At 43.9% G+C, this 16,995-nt stretch overlaps 1 long non-coding RNA gene across 1 annotated transcript in view; it reads right to left on the reverse strand.

Moving 5' to 3' along the window:
• Positions 1 to 10,902: 10,902 nt before the first annotated feature.
• The window catches only part of LOC149750747 (uncharacterized), a 40,272-nt gene continuing 34,179 nt past the window's right edge, over positions 10,903 to 16,995 (reverse strand). Inside the window, exons 2-3 of the long non-coding RNA XR_016395205.1 lie at positions 14,531 to 14,737; positions 10,903 to 13,758 (exon numbers count right to left, since the gene is read on the reverse strand). This is a non-coding gene — a long non-coding RNA (uncharacterized LOC149750747). The remainder of the gene's footprint in view (positions 13,759 to 14,530; positions 14,738 to 16,995) is intronic.

A 16,995-nucleotide genomic window follows, 5' to 3' on the forward strand; every position in this document is an offset into this window, starting at 1 on the left:
TAAAATTCTTCATATATCAGCTGTTGTAACTTGGAAAAATTATTCAACTCCTCAAACTGTTCACGCAGTCTGCAAGAAGTGGATGATAATATCTACCCCACAGGATGACTCTCAGCGTTAAATGAAACAGCATCTATACAGCCTGACTCATACTAAGTGCTTATAAGCGAGAGCTCTCCTTCGCTTCCCTTCCCTCCACTTCCTTTTTCTCTGGAGAGGTCTTCATTGCACAAGAAGATGAATCAGTATTCTAGAAGCCTGGCAGGCAGTTGCTGTCAGAGATGTGCCCTACCCTTGTCAATACATGGCTTTGGTCTTGGCTCTAGGAACTTAATATTTAAAAAGCAATGTAACTGGAACATTCTTCACTCCCAATTTCCCACTTGCTGTTCATGCCTTACCAATTGCATAAAGGGCAGAATGGTTCTGAGGGAAAGGCAGTGTATGTGTGTGTGTGTGTGTGTGTGTGTGTGTGTGTAGTGACATGGGAAATTTCCAAGGTTTTTATTTACAGCTCTGGGAGCTTGTGAATAGTTTAGTAAGAGACTTCTTTCTCCTTTTTCGCTAAGTGTTGAGCAGTGATACATTTGTACTTCTTCTTAAACAGAAAACCTTGGGGAGGGTGTTGGAGGTAGAGCTTGACTGTTGCATTCCAAAAACTTGAAGAGCCAAAGTCTACAGAATTGCTACATATCCCAAGACCGTCACATGCAAACCTGGTTGTAGAACTTACACAAGGAGAAACTTCACTTCCCCTGAGGAGCTGGCATTCTTCTTTGTGGTGAAGAGAAAGACATGTCCCAACCCCTACACTGTGCCCAACTTTGTGCTAGGCCCTTGAAGCTCATAGGTGACCCTCTGCAGTCTAGACGTAGCACGTTGAGATGGTAAGAAAATTGTAGAGCGAGAAGCAAACCCACTACTTGGGAAGTAATGTTTATTATTAAGCAGCTACAATGTGTTAGGCGCTTTCACAGCATTGGGCCTTCCCTTTTGTTGTGTATCCGACCCTCACCATGATCCTGAGGGGTAGAAATTTCTAGAAACATGATCAGAGCCAAGGTAGTTATACCTGTATTGCATATGAGGACGCTGGAGCCCAGAGACCATAAACAGCAGAGCTAAACTTCAAACTCAGCTCTGACTCCAGAACCCTTTCTTATCTATCTTGTCTACAGCCCCTAAAAATGAATAAAATGATTACAGTAGACAGAATAAATCAAAATTCACAACAAGGATGGGGAAATTTATCATTGGGCAAATAGCCCCTTATTTTTCCTAAACTATAACCTGGTAAATTAACGGTCCTGATGCCCTCAAGAAAAGGTTAGCAAATGGGCATGATCCTCCACTGAAATAGGCAGAGAAGCCCGAAATTGGTTTAGAAAGACTTCCATTCAAAATTATTAAATCAAAATTTGGCTCATGAAAGGGTTATTTGAAAATTGACTTAGGTGACACAGCTCATTTCCTGATGAAGCCAGATTAATGAGACATTACTGAACCTAATTCCTCAAGAAATAAATGACTCACCTCTCTTCCTGTTGAGCCGCCTAGAGCTTTCCTTCTGCTTGGCCTTCTGCCTTTTCTGAAAACCCAAGTGCTAGGATGGAAAACTCAACTGGTAGGGAGAAGGATAAGAATCAATCCTTTCTGTTCTTTACCTCCAGGTTCTCCATTAATTAGATCCTAAACTAAGTGGCATCCAAATAGCTAAAGTAGATGCCCCTCCCACCAAGTTGCAGAGCTTACACTATGTTATCAGGGACTTACTGAGGCAGCCCAGGGTGATTAAGATGGCCAGGTAGGCGAGGTCTTGGAAAGAACAAGATTAGAGGATAGTACCAAGGAGCTCTGAGGGTGGACCTCTCAGAATGAGCACAAAACAGGAGGCTATTTTGGTCTGTGTAGATGTTCACAAAAAATATATTATCTATAGCAAAGGAATACTCAATAATCAGATGGTCAAGGTATCCTATTCTGCGGACAGGTAGCTTCTTTCCCTAGCCACCTTGATGTTTGCTCAGTGGGCTCATGAACATGGTGGTCACAGTTGCAGGAATGGAGGTGAGTAGTGCTGTAGCCAGATCAACTTTGGTCAAAGAACGCATGCATGTGTCCAACCCATCAACAGCAGAGACCATTGCTGAGCCTCAGATATGGCATTATTTCCAGGGAGAGCATTCAGCCACCTGGTCTGATCATGTGGGGGGTAGTGATTTATCCTCACCAGAACAGATACCAACATGAATATATGGATTTGACTCCCCTGCCCACAGTGTTTCTGACAACACCTCTGTCTATAGGCATAAGAATGCCTTATTCTCCATATCATGGAAACCCACACAACATTGCTTCTCACCAAGGAACTCATTTTAAAGAGAAGAGGAAGACAACGGGCTCATGACCATGAGTTTTATCATGAACTTAACCACTCAAAGGAGAGAGTCTGATAGAATGGTTGAATGGCCTGTTAAAGACTCATTTATGGTGCTTGCCAGATGACAACACTTGAAGGGTTGGGGTACCATCCTGAACTTCCAGTTCATGTCTGATACCATTTCCCCATAGCTGGAACACTTGGGTATGAGAACCAAGAAGTGGGAGGAGCTTCTTTCACCATTAACTCGAATGACCCATTCACAAAAATTTTATTCCCATTCCTACAGATTTGGGGTTCTGCTGGTTTAGAGGTCTTAGTTCCCAGGGAAGGAAAGTTTCTACCAGGGAACACAACAATGGCTCATTGAACTGGAAACCAACACTACCACCTGGCTGGTTGGTGCTCCTGCAACATGAATTAACAGGACTACTGGTAAAGTTAATGGAAGACCATAGCAACCCAACACATCCAGATCTACTACAGGTTTAGACCTTCTAGCAATGAAGGTTAGGGTCACACAGTCAGGTAAAGATCCATGACCAAGTAAGGTACTGAATGAGGCAAAGGGAACATGAATTTAGCAGTGGAATAAGGAAGCTCTTACTACAACTATGGGCTTATAATCCGTTGCAGAAATGAGGAAGCTTGCAACTACGCAACCAGTCATCCTCAGTATCCCCAATTCCTCCCTAGCTTCTGAATAAAGTCTAGGTGATTTTGTCCAGCTGGCAAAAACTAGATGCAAGGAACTGTGGAAGAGATTGTCTTATCTTTTCAGCTCCTCTAGTGGGAGACAACTCTGCCTTTTAAAGAGATTGATAAGACAGAGAAGGAAGAAGAGGATTAAAACGAAGAAAAATAACAAATATCTCCTACAGAAAGAAATACATTAAACACCTACCATGAACCAGGCAATGTCTGAACTGAGATTTGAAGATTTGGTTAAAGTGAAGCAAGTGGCCAGAAGGGAAACTCCATAGAGAACCACATACGCAATGGTTCGGGCCATCATAAGAGTGCCAATCATTCCGTGGAACTGGGATGTAGACTAGGTGGGGAAGAAGACCACTGTCTACAGGGGAGAAGTTAAACTACTTGGCCAACATCACAGAATTTGATGTGTGGTAGGATGGGAACTCAAATTCGGGTCACTCTGAAGACATGCCCAGTTCCACCACCACCGACATCCACCCCCCAACTCTCCACTTTGCTCTTAGCCGGTGAAGGAGTTAAATGCACAACCAGAGGGCAAAAGGACTGAACATTCTGGGCCAGGGTCATCATAAGCCTAAATAAGTAGTGCTGATCAATCCAGAGTTGAATGCTAAGGTTTTTCTCTGAGATGCAAGTATGGGGCCCAAGAAGATCCCAGCATGCTCACCAAAAGGAAACTCTTGGTTCTGCAAAGGCAAGTTTGGCAAAATATTTAGTCCCACTCTAGATGCAGGCAAGCGCTTGCCACATCCCTATGCTAAGTCCAGAACCAAAATTTTAATCTCCTTTGTGGGGATAAGGAATGGTCCGTGTGAGAATAAAATATACTACTGACCAAAGGGAAGGGGAGGAAAAGGGATTCTAATTTGATCATTGCTAAAATAAAACCGGGGAGCAAGGCCAACAGCTGCCTCCCCAGGAAGTCCTATTACTGCGGACAATGGCCCAATTGTTCTCCCCTGCCGAAAGAAACCTTGCAGTCTCCAACCTGGGAGGGGGGGGCACTCACTGTCTTTTTCTATTTCTTTCCTTGAAACACAATTTATTGGAAATACTGCCAGATCTCCAGGGGGAAAACAAAAGGCTGGCGGTAAAATGAAACACCTAATTAACAGAGAGAACTGCTCCAATGTTGCCAGAGAACTTTCCGCAAGACTCCTGGCTCCTTGAAGAAAGAAGTTAGGGGAGGGGGACACAAGGAGCACTGAGCACCTCTTATTGTGTACACCATGGTGCCAGAAGGTAGCATAGAGTAGCGGCGATGAGCACTGGCTCTGGAGTCAGACTACCTATGTTCAAATCCCACCTTTGCCGCTGACTAGGACAAATGGTATAACCTCCCTGGGCCTATGAAGTGAGGATAACTGTTGTCCTTCATAAGGTTATTGCAAGAGTCAAGTGAGTTAATTCACTGAAGTGCTCAGAAAAGCATGCCTAATAATGTTAGCTAAGTATTAGCTCTTATGGTTATATGTTAGGTAAGTCCATTGTTACATCAACTCCGTTTATTCCTGCAACAACTCTGGGTGAGGGATCATTACACCCAACTCACAGGGTTGGTAGTGAAATTGAGCACGAAAAGTTAAGTTCTCTACCTACGTTGTAGAGCTAGGATTAAAATCCATCGTTGCAAAATATTAAAGCCCGAGATATTTCCAGAATATCATGCTGCCCACTTCCCCTATGAGAGGGCTTTCTCATCATTGTGTCCATTTGCAGCCTGAGAAGTTTCACCATTGGCTCCAGAGTCCCCTGCCTCTGTGCTGGTGGACAAATACCCACCAGGGGGACCGTGGGGAGAGGTTCCGGGACAAGCAAACCTCTGCAGACAGTGTCTGGACTGTTGGCATCAAAAGAGATTAAAGAGGGGTGGAAGGGCTTCCCTGGTGGCGCAGTGGTTGAGAGTCCGCCTGCCGATGCAGGGGACCCGGGTTTGTGCCCCGGTCCGGGAGGATCCCACATGCCGCGGAGTGGCTGGGCCCGTGAGCCATGGCTGCTAAGCCTGCGCGTCTGGAGCCTGTGCTCCGCAACGCGAGAGGCCACAACAATGAGAGGCCCGCGTACCGCAAAAAAAAGAGGGGTGGAAAAGAGAAAAGCAAGAGGGAAAGAAACGGGAGAAACAATCAGTTCCATTTGCATTTATGTTTGTTTCTACGTTTGTGTCCAGCCTTGATTTTCAGGGATTATACAGCAGGATAAAACTATGTCTCACTTGGGGCAGCAAGTTTCCAAGGAGTCTCCTTGAAGTCTCAACCTAGTGACTTTTTCAACTTTCATTTATCATTTTTCAAAACAATATAAGGCCTTGGCAACCAGCCTACTTCTTCCTCCAGCATTCCCCCCACCTGCCTTCTGCAGAAAACCCTCAAGCAAAGCATCTGACGAAACGCTTAGTGCACAGTAAGTGTTCAACATTGTGAGATGGCTCCAGGACCAGCAGGGCACTCCCGATGGGTCCCAATGGATCGAACATCCAAAAGCTGCTGCTCCCCTGGGGCTTGAGAAGAATGCATTTGTATAACCCTTTCCCTTCCTTCCTCTCCTATCCCCTAGGAAGTCTCTCCTCAGCCAAGCTGGCCAGGACTGCAGGCCTGTTGCATTTGCGTGTGTGTTTGTGTGTATATGAGTGTCTTCCTGCTGGGAAGCTGGCACATGGAGTCCCACCCCAATCCTCCAGCCCCAAATTAAAACAAGCTGGTTGCGATTGTGAGCAAGCCCAGCTCGCACCAGCTGCGCCCGGCTCGCAGCTTCAGAAAGTGCTGTTTCATGTTCATATGCAAATAACTATTTCCTCTCTAGAGCGTGCCCGGACTGTGTTCCAATCTGAACGGGGAGCAGAGAGGAACAGAGGCTCTGGAAGAACATGTGGCCAGGGCTGTCGGGATGGATTATGCTGCCCTGAAGTGTTCCCTGAATTCAGAGAGTGGTCAGTGCGCCACAGGAGGTGCTGAGGGCAGAAGGGAGATGTTCCCAGAGTCTCCTGCAGCTGTTCCTTCACCCTTCACACTGCCAACCCCTTTGGACGAGCGCTTGTGGCCTCTGAACGGGTTCTCCTGCCTCTGGGCCCTCCCCAATCTACCCCAAACGCCTGCTACCAGAGTGATTCCATCACTTATTCACTCAAATATCAGCTATTGGACACTTAACTGTGCCAGATGCTGTTGTAGGCACAGGGGTTAGAGCAGGAATCACATGGGGTACGGGAGGATCTGTCCCCAGGAGGCTTATATTCTAAGGATCTTTTTCACTTGTAGTCCTCACCTCACTCCTCTGTGCTCCAAAGTCTTCAACAGCTCCCTATGGCCAACTGAATAAAAATTAAACTTCTTAACATAGACTAGGCCCTCCAGGCTCACACTCAGATGCGTGCGTCCAGTCCTAAATTTCATTGTTCATCACTCATGAATGTTGGGCTGCACCCCACAGGTCTGCAAGCCCTGTACTTGCCCATCCTTGAGACCGAAGAAAGAGCCTGGAGTCGGAGACAGAGACATCAATGGTTTAATGGATGGGGGAGCTTACCTGTCTGAAGCAAGGTCCTGGAGCGACACCCTACAGAGCGCGGTGGATGGTGGGCAGGACATGGCGGCAGTCTTCATTCGGGGGTGGGGCGGGGGTGGGGCGGGTTACCAGTTATAGGGGAATTGATATCAGGTGGGCTCATTAGTTACCAGGGAAACTACTGGTTTCTACTGGTGCCCCAGAGGGGCACACCCCTCAGGGTGGAAATGTTCTGATCTAAAGATTAGAAGAATCACCAGCTGGGGCGGGGACAAGTATGTAGGAAGGTCAGTCAGGTGAGTAGGGTGTCGGTGAGGCAGGCACTGGTGAAGCAGAGAGAAAGAGAACAGCCATCCTGTGTGGCCTGACCATACAATGAGCCTGTTGAACATTTACCCACGCTGCAAAATCCAGCTCCAGTGTCATCTCCTTGGACCCATCCAAGATTCCCCAGTAGGAATGAACCCCTCCTTCCTCTGTATCCTTACAGCAAGATCCCAGCAATTTACAGTGAGGGTAAATGGCAGAGATTATCCCAAAATCCAAATCGACCCTTCCATAGTCCAATTCTCCCCAGGCTAACTGTGTGTTAAGACTAATTAATTCATACTGTGGTAAACATGACTCAGGTTCTTTGATGTGGGGATTTAACTAAAATCTACTGAGGGCCTAATGTGTGTCAAGGACTGTGCTACACGCTTTCATTTATTTTATTTCTTCCTGTCCTCTATTTTCTCCTACATACATATGAGGAAACCAAACTCAGAAAGGTGAGCTTATTTACCCAGGGTCACACAGCTGGTCCAACGGGCTTCTCCTGCTCATTCCCACAGCCATTTCTTCTACCTGTAACACACACATCCTCCAGGACACAGTGGTGTACTTTGGAGTGGTTGGTGGGGGCGGGGGGGGGGTGTCTGTGCAAAGTTACAGGATAAACACTGGACATCTACCTGGCATCCTTTTCACTTACTGGTAACTAAGTTAAATACTATTTGATTGCATACACTTTAAAGATGAAATGCAAGTCTTCAAATCCATTTTGCACCAGAGGAAGGGCTTTTGGGGCTGTGCTCCCAGCCCCCCAGCTGGCACCCATTCAGAACCCTGTGACGTGAGGGCTACTTGGATGGAAAAGCTTTCTTTAATACTGCATTTTCCATAAGGCAGAAACACTGACACCAATGGATGAAGGCAAGTAGAAAGTGAGGAAAAGGCAGGAGAAAGAAGAGTTTAAAAATACAGATATTCAAAGAAGTACTGAGGCCTGGGAGCATCAGTGCTGACACCATGAGCCCTCCATACATCTGGAAGAAGGACACGGTAAAAATAATATTCCTGGGCTTCCCTGGTGGCGCAGTGGTTGAGAGTCCAACTGCCGATGCAGGGGATACGGGTTCGTGCCCCGGTCCGGGTAGATCCCACATGCCACGGAGCGGCTGGGCCTGTGAGCCACGGCCGCTGAGCCTGCACGTCCGGAGCCTATGCTCCGCAACGGGAGAGGCCACAACAGTGAGAGGCCCGTGTACCACAAAAAAAAAATAAAAAATAAAAAAATATATAATATTCTTGATAGTGGGCCATCCAAAAACAAAAAGGAGGGGCAGTTAAAGATTAATTATCTTCTGTATACTATTTTCAAAGGACAATGACATCAAATATTTGAGGAAACTTTCCATTTAAAACAGTTGAAACTATTAAAACATGGGTACTGAAAAAATATATTGCATTTTCCTAATTAACAGTGTATGTCCTTCCCCTCATAAGTTATGGGTCCTGCATGTGTCAGGTAACTGACTGATGCCGTTAGCTGAATGATGTGTTCTTTTTTTTTTCTTACAAAAAATACAATCTTTATTGGAGTATAATTGCTTCACAATGCTATCTTAGTTTCTGTTGTACAGCAAAGTGAATCAGCTATATGCATACATATGTCCCCATATCCCCACCCTCTTGAGCCTCCCTCCCACCCTCCCTATCCCACCCCTCTACGTCGTCGCAAAGCACCAAGCTGATCTCCCTGTGCTATGCAGCTGCTTCCCACGAGCTATTTTACATTTGTAGTGTATATATGTCGATGCTACTCTCACTTCGCCCCAGCTTTCCCCTCCCCTCCTATGTCCTCAAGTCCATTCTCTATGTCTACGTTTTTATTCCTGCCATGCCACTAGGTTCATCAGTACCATTTTTTTTTAGATTCCATATATATGCCTTAGTATATGGTATTTGTTTTTCCCTTTCTGACTTACTTCACTCTGTATGACAGACTCCAGGTCCATCCACCTCACTACAAATAACTGAACTTTATTTCTTTATATGGCTGAGTAATATTCCATTGTGTATATGTGCCACATCTTCTTTAACCATTCATCTGTCGATGGACATTTAGGTTGCTTCCATGTCCTGGCTATTGTAAATAGTGCTGCAATGAACATTGTGGTACATGTCTCCTTTTGAGTTATGGTTTTCTCAGGGTATATGCCCAGTAGTGGGATTGCTGAGTCATATGGTAGTTCTATTTTCAGTTTTTTAAGGAACCTCCATACTGTTCTCCATAGTAGCTGTATCAATTTACATTCCCACCAACAGTGCAAGAGGGTTCCCTTTCCTCCACACCCTCTCCAGCATTTGTTGTTTATAGATTTTCTGATGATGCCCATTCTAACTGGTATGAGGTGATACTCATTGTACTTTTGATTTACATTTCTCTAATAATTAGTGATGTTGAGCAGCTTTTCATGTGCCTCTTGGCCATCTGTATGTCTTCTTTGGTGAAATGTCTATTTAGGTCTTCCACCTATTTTTTATTTTATTTTATTTTTTTTATGTGGTGAAGAAAAAGTATATTTTACAACTGAAAAGATGACAATTCAAGTCCAGATTTCAAACAAGTGGAAGCAAGGTAAGTATACTGTCTAAACTGTAAAATTGAATTAATATTTTTAAGTACAAGTTTGCTATGAGATAATATATAAGAAGGTACTAGAACATAGAAATAAATTTGAATTCGTTTTTTTCAAGGATTAACAAATATATCTGATATTTTAAATTTTAAATATATACTTATTAAATCATTGTGTATTTCATTGTAATAGATCTTATAAGGAGGTCATATATGGAATATTAGGTTTATTACAGTTAAATCTTGATGCCATTTTTCTTAAGAAGTTAGAAACATATATCTTATCCATTCTCAACACCACCAATAAATCAGAAAACAAATTTCTATTTTCCAGTAGATAAAGCAAGGAAACTCCCATTTCTGGAAATATGTTTTCAAACATTTACACTTTAGGATATCATTTAGGAAATAAAAAATAATAATTGAAATTAGCTTCCAAATGCAGTCTATGAAATTAAGATACTACAAAATCTGATGATATAAATATACAGCATCTACATGCAGCTGCCTATATGAAATATTTTTCAAAAGCACTGATAAAATCTCTTGGGCAAGTACTGAACTCCCTTTAAATAGCAGGCATTGTAATAGATGCTGAGTATTCACACATAAGAAAGAAACCATTGCAATATTCAAATACCTACAAGTTGCTGAAAGGTTCATTTTAAAAAGCATCATCCTCAACAACAACAGAAACAAGGAAGGCAATAACAACTTAAGTCCAGACCATAGATTATTCAATGAAAGTAACTTGATGGTAGTCACTATAAGAGATTATTACATTATTAAATCTGCATTCAAAATAAATATTTATATTCTTTAATCAGATAAATACCCATTAATCTTCACTTTTTGAAACTGGTTAACGAAGCTATAGTTGTGCATTAAATCAAAAGGAAGAGGGAAGATACTAGTTATTCTTTCAGAAGAGAATTTGAAGGTTGAAGACGATGATAGCAATGGCTTATTGAAATTGTATTTCAAATATAATTCCAATTTAGAAAGGTAAGATTAACTGATCTGGTAACTATATAGCATAGACAAAGGAGTTGCTCACAGTCTATTTTTCTATGCATAGAATGAGATTTGATGTGACAGCTCATATATTATGATTTTGTTAGATATAATAAGTAGGAAAAATTTGAAAATTGACATTTGTTAATAAAAAGTAGGGTAGATAAGCTGACTGTAAAACAAAGTCAATCAAACTATGTTGGGCTTTTATGCTAGGTAAGCTCTGCAAAAGTTGGACATGGTCTAAGATCTAATATTTAAAATGTTGTCTTTCAGTGTCATGTCATTTCAAGTTAGAAGCTATATTATTATGAAATACATCCCTAAGCACACATTTTCTTGAAAGCTAGACTATAAGATAAATTTAATGTAGCTAACACTACAGTTCTTTTTTTTTTCTAACATCTTTATTGGAGTATAATTGCTTTACGATGGTGTGTTAGTTTCTGCTTTATAACAAAGTGAATCAGCTACACATGTACATATATCCCCATATCTCCTCCCTCTTGTGTCTCCCTCCCACCCTCCCTATCCCACCCCTGTAGGTGGTCACAAAGCACCGAGCTGATCTCCCTGTGCTATGCGGCTGCTTCCCACTAGCTATCTATTTTACATTTGGTAGTGTATATAGGAACATGCCACTCTCTCACTTCGTCCCAGCTTACCCTTCCCAGTCCCCGTGTGCCCAAGTCCATTCTCTATGTCTTCGTCTTTATTCCTGTCCTGCCCCTAGGTTCTGAATTCTCTCCCCTGAATTCTCTTAGCTTTTGCTTCTCTGTAAAAGTTTTTATTTCTCCGTTGAATCTGAATGAGATCCTTGCTGGGTAGAGTAATCTCGGTTGTAGGTTTTTCCCTTTCATCACTTTCAATATGTCCTGCCGCTCCCTTCTGGCTTGCAGAGTTTCTGCTGAAAGTTCAGCTGTTAACCTTATGGGGATTCCCTTTTATGTTATTTGTTGCTTTTCCCTTGCCTCTTTCAATAGTTTGTCTTTGTATTTAATTTTTGATAGGTTGATTAAAATGTGTCTTAGTATGTTTCTCCTTGGATTTATCCTGTATGGGACTCTCTGTGCTTCCTGGACTTGATTGACTATTTCCTTTCCCATATTAGGGAAGTTTTCAACTATAATCTCTTCAAATATTTTCTCAGTCCCTTTCAACTATAATCTCTTCAAATATTTCCTCAGTCCCTTTCTTTTCCTCTTCTTCTTCTGGGACCCCTATAATTTGAATGTTGGCGTGTTTAATGTTGTCCCAGAGGTCTCTGACAGTGTCCTCAATTCTTTTCATTCTTTTTTCTTTATTCTGCTCTGCAGTAGTTATTTCCACTATTTTATCCTCCAGGTCACTTATCCATTCTTCTGTCTCAGTTATTCTGCTATTGATTCCTTCCAGAGAATTTTTAATTTCATTTATTGTGTTGTTCCTCATTGTTTGTTTGCTCTTTAGCTCTTCTAGGTCCCTGTTAAACGTTTCTTGTATTTTCTCCATTCTATTTGCAAGATTTTGGATCATCTTTACTATCATTACTCTGAATTCTTTTTCAGGTAGTCTGCCTATTTCCTCTTCATTTGTTTGGTCTGGTGGGTGTTTACCTTGCTCCTTCATCTGCTGTGTGTTTCTCTGTCTTCTCATTTTGCTTATCTTACTGTGTTTGGGGTCTCCTTTTCTCAGGCTGCAGGTTCGTAGTTCCTATTGTTTTGGTGTCTGCCCCCAGTGGCTAAGGTTTGTTCAGTGGGTTGTGTAGGCTTTCTGGTGGAGGGGACTGGTGCCTGTGTTCTGGTGGATGAGGCTGGATCTTGTGTTTCTGGTGGGCAGGACTGTGTCCGGTGGTGTGTTTTGGGGTGTCTGTGGACTTATTATGATTTTAGGCAGCCTCTCTGCTAATGGGTGGGGTTGTGTTCCTGTCTTGCTAGATGTTTGGCATAGGGTGTACAGCACTGTAGCTTGCTGGTTGTTGAGTGGAGCTGGGTCTTAGCACTGAGATGGAGATCTCTGGGAGAGCTTTGGCCGTTTGATATTACATGGAGCCAGGAGGTCTCTGGTGGACGAATGTCCTGAACTCTGCTCTCCCACCTCAGAGGCTCAGGCCTGACACCTGTCCAGAGCACCAAGACTATTTCAGCCACTCAGCTGAGAAGAAAAGGGAGAAAAAAAGAAAGAAAGAAAGAAAAAAATAAATTAAATAAAGTTATTAAAATAAAAAATTTTTTTAATATTTTTAAAAATAAAAAAAACAATGAAGAGAGCAACCAAACCAAAAAACAAATCCACTAATGTTAACAAGTGCTAAAAACTATACAAAAAAAAAAAATGGACAGACAGAACCCTAGGACAAATGGCAAATCAAAGCTGTACAGACAAAATCACACAAAGAAGCATATACATACACACTCACAAAAAGAGAAAAAGGAAAAAATATATATATATAAAAAGGAAGAAAGCAACCAAATCAATAAACAAATCTACCAATGATAATAAGCTCTAAATACTAAACTAAGATAAACATAAAGCCAGAAACAAATTAGATGCAGAAAGCAAACCCCACGTCTACAGTTGCTCCCCAGGTCCACCACCTCAATTTTGGGATGATTGTCTACTCAGGTATTCCACAGATTCATGGTGCATGAAGTTGATTATGGAGATTTAATCCGCTGCTCCTGAGGCTGCTGGGAGAAATTTCCCTTTCTCTTCTTTGTTCGCACAGCTCTTGGGGTTGAGCTTTGTATTTTTGTATTTGGCCCCGCCTCTGCGTGTAGGTTGCCTGAGGGCATCTTTTGGGGAGTCTGAGGTCTTCTGCCAGCATTCAGTAGGTGTTCTATAGGAGTTGCTCCACATGTAGATGTATTTTTGATGTATTTGTGGGGAGTACGGTGATCTCCACATTTTACTCCTCTGCCATCGTGAAGGTCCCCCTCTTCATTTATTTGGCCTTGTAGGTTTTTACCTTGCTCCTTCATCTGTGACATATTTTTTTGCCATCTATTTTTTTTTTTTTTTTTTTTGATGGGTGAGATGTGTTCCTGTCTTACTGGCTCTTTGGCCTGAGTTTTCCAACATTGGAGTTTGTAGGCTGTTGGGTAGAGCTGGGTCTTGGTGCTGAGACGAGGACCTCTGGGAGACCTCACTCCAATGAATATTCCCTAGGGTCTGAGGTTCTCTGTTAGTCCAGTGGTTCAGACTCAGAGCTCCCACCACAGGAGCTTCAGCCCGACCCCTGGCTCATGAACCAAGATACCACAAGCTGCATGGGGTGGCAAAAAAAGGAAAAAAGAAAAGAACAACAATAACAAAGAGTAAAAATAAAATTAGACTAGCAAACTAACAGATATGTTAGAAAGAATATAAAAATATAGATGAAACAACAGGCGGAGGGTAAAACAAAACTACAATAGTAAAAAAGAGGAGAAGAAAAGAAAAAAAAAAGGGTGGGGGGGTGGTGTAAAAAAGAAAAAAAAACGGTGGAAAAGGCCTTGGCTGTAGAGGGCAGGGCCTAGGCAGGAGCGGGGTTTGAGTGGTGGAGCAGGGCCTATGCTTAGGACCCACAGGGCTGGAAAAGGCCCTTGGGGGTGTGAGGGGTGGGGCTTAGGCTCAACAGAACAGAAAGGGCCCAGGTGTGCCTCTGGTCTCAGAGGGCAGGGTACCCCACCTGGGAGCCCAGCAGGCTTCCTGCGACCAAGTGGGCGGGGCAAACGCCCTCCACTCCTCTTCCAATCCTCTGGTCCTGGAGGGCCCCTCCCGCCTGCCTCTCCTGTTCTCCCCCCAGCCTCATTCCTACACCCCCAGGACCCACGCAGCCTGGAGGGGGCCTCTGAGGGCGTAGGACCTGGCCCAAGGGCCCAGCAGACTTCCCGGGCCGATTGGGCAGGGGAAACGCTTGGTGCATTCCCCCCAATCCTAGCCCTTGAGGGTCCCTCCTGGCATGGGAACCCCTCCCCCTTCTGAGCCAGACCTCAGGGGCACTGGTCCTGTCTGGCCTTCATTTCTCCTCTCCCCTCAGTCCCCCCATGTCCTACCAGTTCGTTTGGGTGTTCCTTCCGTCTCCTTGGGTGTCGAGGTCCCCCCCACCAGCATCCGACAGGTGCCCTAATCGTGGGGAGACATGAACTCCACATCTTCCCATGCTGCCATCTTGGCTCTGCCTTGAATGATGTGTTCTTGATGAACTGATTCCTCCTCTCCTGCAGCATCTTCGGTTCTATAGGGACCTGAGCCGCCTGACTCTGAAAAAAAGCATAACGGTAGAAATTCAGTCATTGTGTCATGAAACAGGAGAAGTTTACATCGTGGAGGGTGTGAAGAGGAGAGGATTCCATGTCCCTCAGTGACTCTACTCCCCATAATTTAGAATTGATTCTAGCTGCTAATGACTGGGAGCAAGGCTGGGTTTCCTGAGTACAAATGAGTTCTGGAAAACATGTGTTTTTATTTTCATTGTGTTAATTATCTGGCAAGAGCAATTCAAATTTAATATGGAGCATATGAGCCAACAAATCCTCACCCCCTACAACTCATGTCCATGGCAACCTTGGCTACTTAGTCACAAACTTCATTCCTCTACATCCCAGACTTGACTCAGGATCCTTCTTAATACAGCACTCGGGCAGCTGCAACCGATGGACCAGAGCTGGCACGAGAGATGAGTCTTTGTTTGCCCTCCCTGATCTGGAGCACAGGCATCATCAGATGAAGGGGACAATTCTAGCTCTTCCCGGGTCCAGTCAACAGATGCTGATGGAGTGCCTGCTTTACATATGCCCAGCTCACACTGACTCTAAAGAGAAATCTGACCATGCCTACCTCCTCTTGAGCTGTCTGTGTGGCTTCCCATCCCTACAGTCTACATCCCTCCATTGTCTGTCTGAGTCAGACTTCCAGGCTCTTCGGCGGTACATCCACACAGTGACCCTGCCCTCCAGCCCCTGAATGATGTTCCCACCCAGCCATCTGCCATCTCAATGCTTTTGCACACCTGCTCCTTTGGCCTGAGGCAACTTCCTCCCTCCCTTACCTAGAGCAGTGGTTCTCAAACTTCAGCAGACATCAATAGACTGGTTAAAACACAGATGGCTGGGTCCCCATACCCAGAGTTTCTGATTCTGTCAGTCTGGGATGGGCCCCAAGAATTTGCATTTCTCACGATTTCCTAGGTGATGCTGGTGCTTCTAGGCTAAGGACCACACTTGGAAAACTATGGCTCTACATAACTCTGGCCTGCCATTCAAACAGCTAAAGCTTCAGTTCTTCCAGGAAGCCCACCATGACTGGCCTCCTCCCATACTGTTAGTTTCCTCCCCTGAGCCACCACATCCCCCTGTTATTTCCTCTATCCTTGCACATAAAGGGTTATGAAGAAATTACCTGTCAATGTGTCGATGTGTCTATATCTCCTCACAATTGTAAGCTCCTCGAGACTCCAGCTTAATAATGTCTTAGTCATTTCCATACCCCCAACACCTCACAAAGTGAGTACATAGTTCAGGTTCATTAACATTTTTTAATGAATACAAACCCTCATGTAAGCAGAGTAGATGGAACCAAATTTTAGGGTAAAGCATGATGTAATGAGAAGGAATATTATCACCATGGCCCATCCTCTTTTACCTGGAGCACTGCCTCAATCTCCCCCCTGCTCTCCAGGCCTCTAGTCTGAACACCTGCCTGCCATCTACCACACTAACTCTGCCACACTCCTGCTTAAAACTCTCCCAAGACCCCACATGGCCATCAGGAAAAAGACCAAATTCCTCATTCTAGCATTCAAAGCCCCCAGGTTTGGGTCCTAACATAATTTTCCAGCCTCATCCTCTTACACACTGTGTTCTCAATCTCCCAGACTGCTTTATCCTTCTGTGCCATTTCCTCTACAAAGAATGCTCTTCACCCTTTTCTTCCTGGAAAACTCCTATTCATGCTTCAAGGCCCAGATCAAATATTATCATCTCTGTGAAACCCTCCTTGATTACTCTGGGCCTAGTGACTTATTCTCATAGCATGTAGTATTTAAAGATAGGGCAGATCTCCTTACAACCTGAAAAAAAATCTGGCCCCTGCTTGTCTAATGCACAACCCCAATGAGATCCAAAGCTCCTCTTCAGTGGGATCAAAATGTGTTTACAGAACCAAATAATCAGAAGAGGAAATCTTGTGAAATCTGTTTAACAAATGGGGTGGCTTCAGTGTCCTCCCATGGACTTGGGTGAAGAGCAGAAATTCAAGAGGCCTTTGCAGCCTCCCACTTTGTGCACAAGTGCACATGCAGTCTGTAAAGAGAATCTGAGAGGAGACAGACATGGCAGCACAGAGATGCAGGAAGAGACAAAGGAGAAACAAACAGAGAAGGAAGCAAAAGACAATGGAAAAGTAAGAGAAGCTAAATAGAAAAAGAAAGAGAGCAAATGCAGTGAGAAATAAGGGAATAAAAATAGAGAAATGTAGAGCGATACAAGACGAGGAGGAGGAGGGAAAGGAGAAGGAAGGA

This window comes from Delphinapterus leucas, chromosome 1, assembly GCF_059928025.1.
Source record: "Delphinapterus leucas isolate spDelLeu-1000000601 "Yukka" chromosome 1, BTC_Dleu_Yukka2, whole genome shotgun sequence".
Classification (NCBI taxonomy): domain Eukaryota; kingdom Metazoa; phylum Chordata; class Mammalia; order Artiodactyla; family Monodontidae; genus Delphinapterus; species Delphinapterus leucas.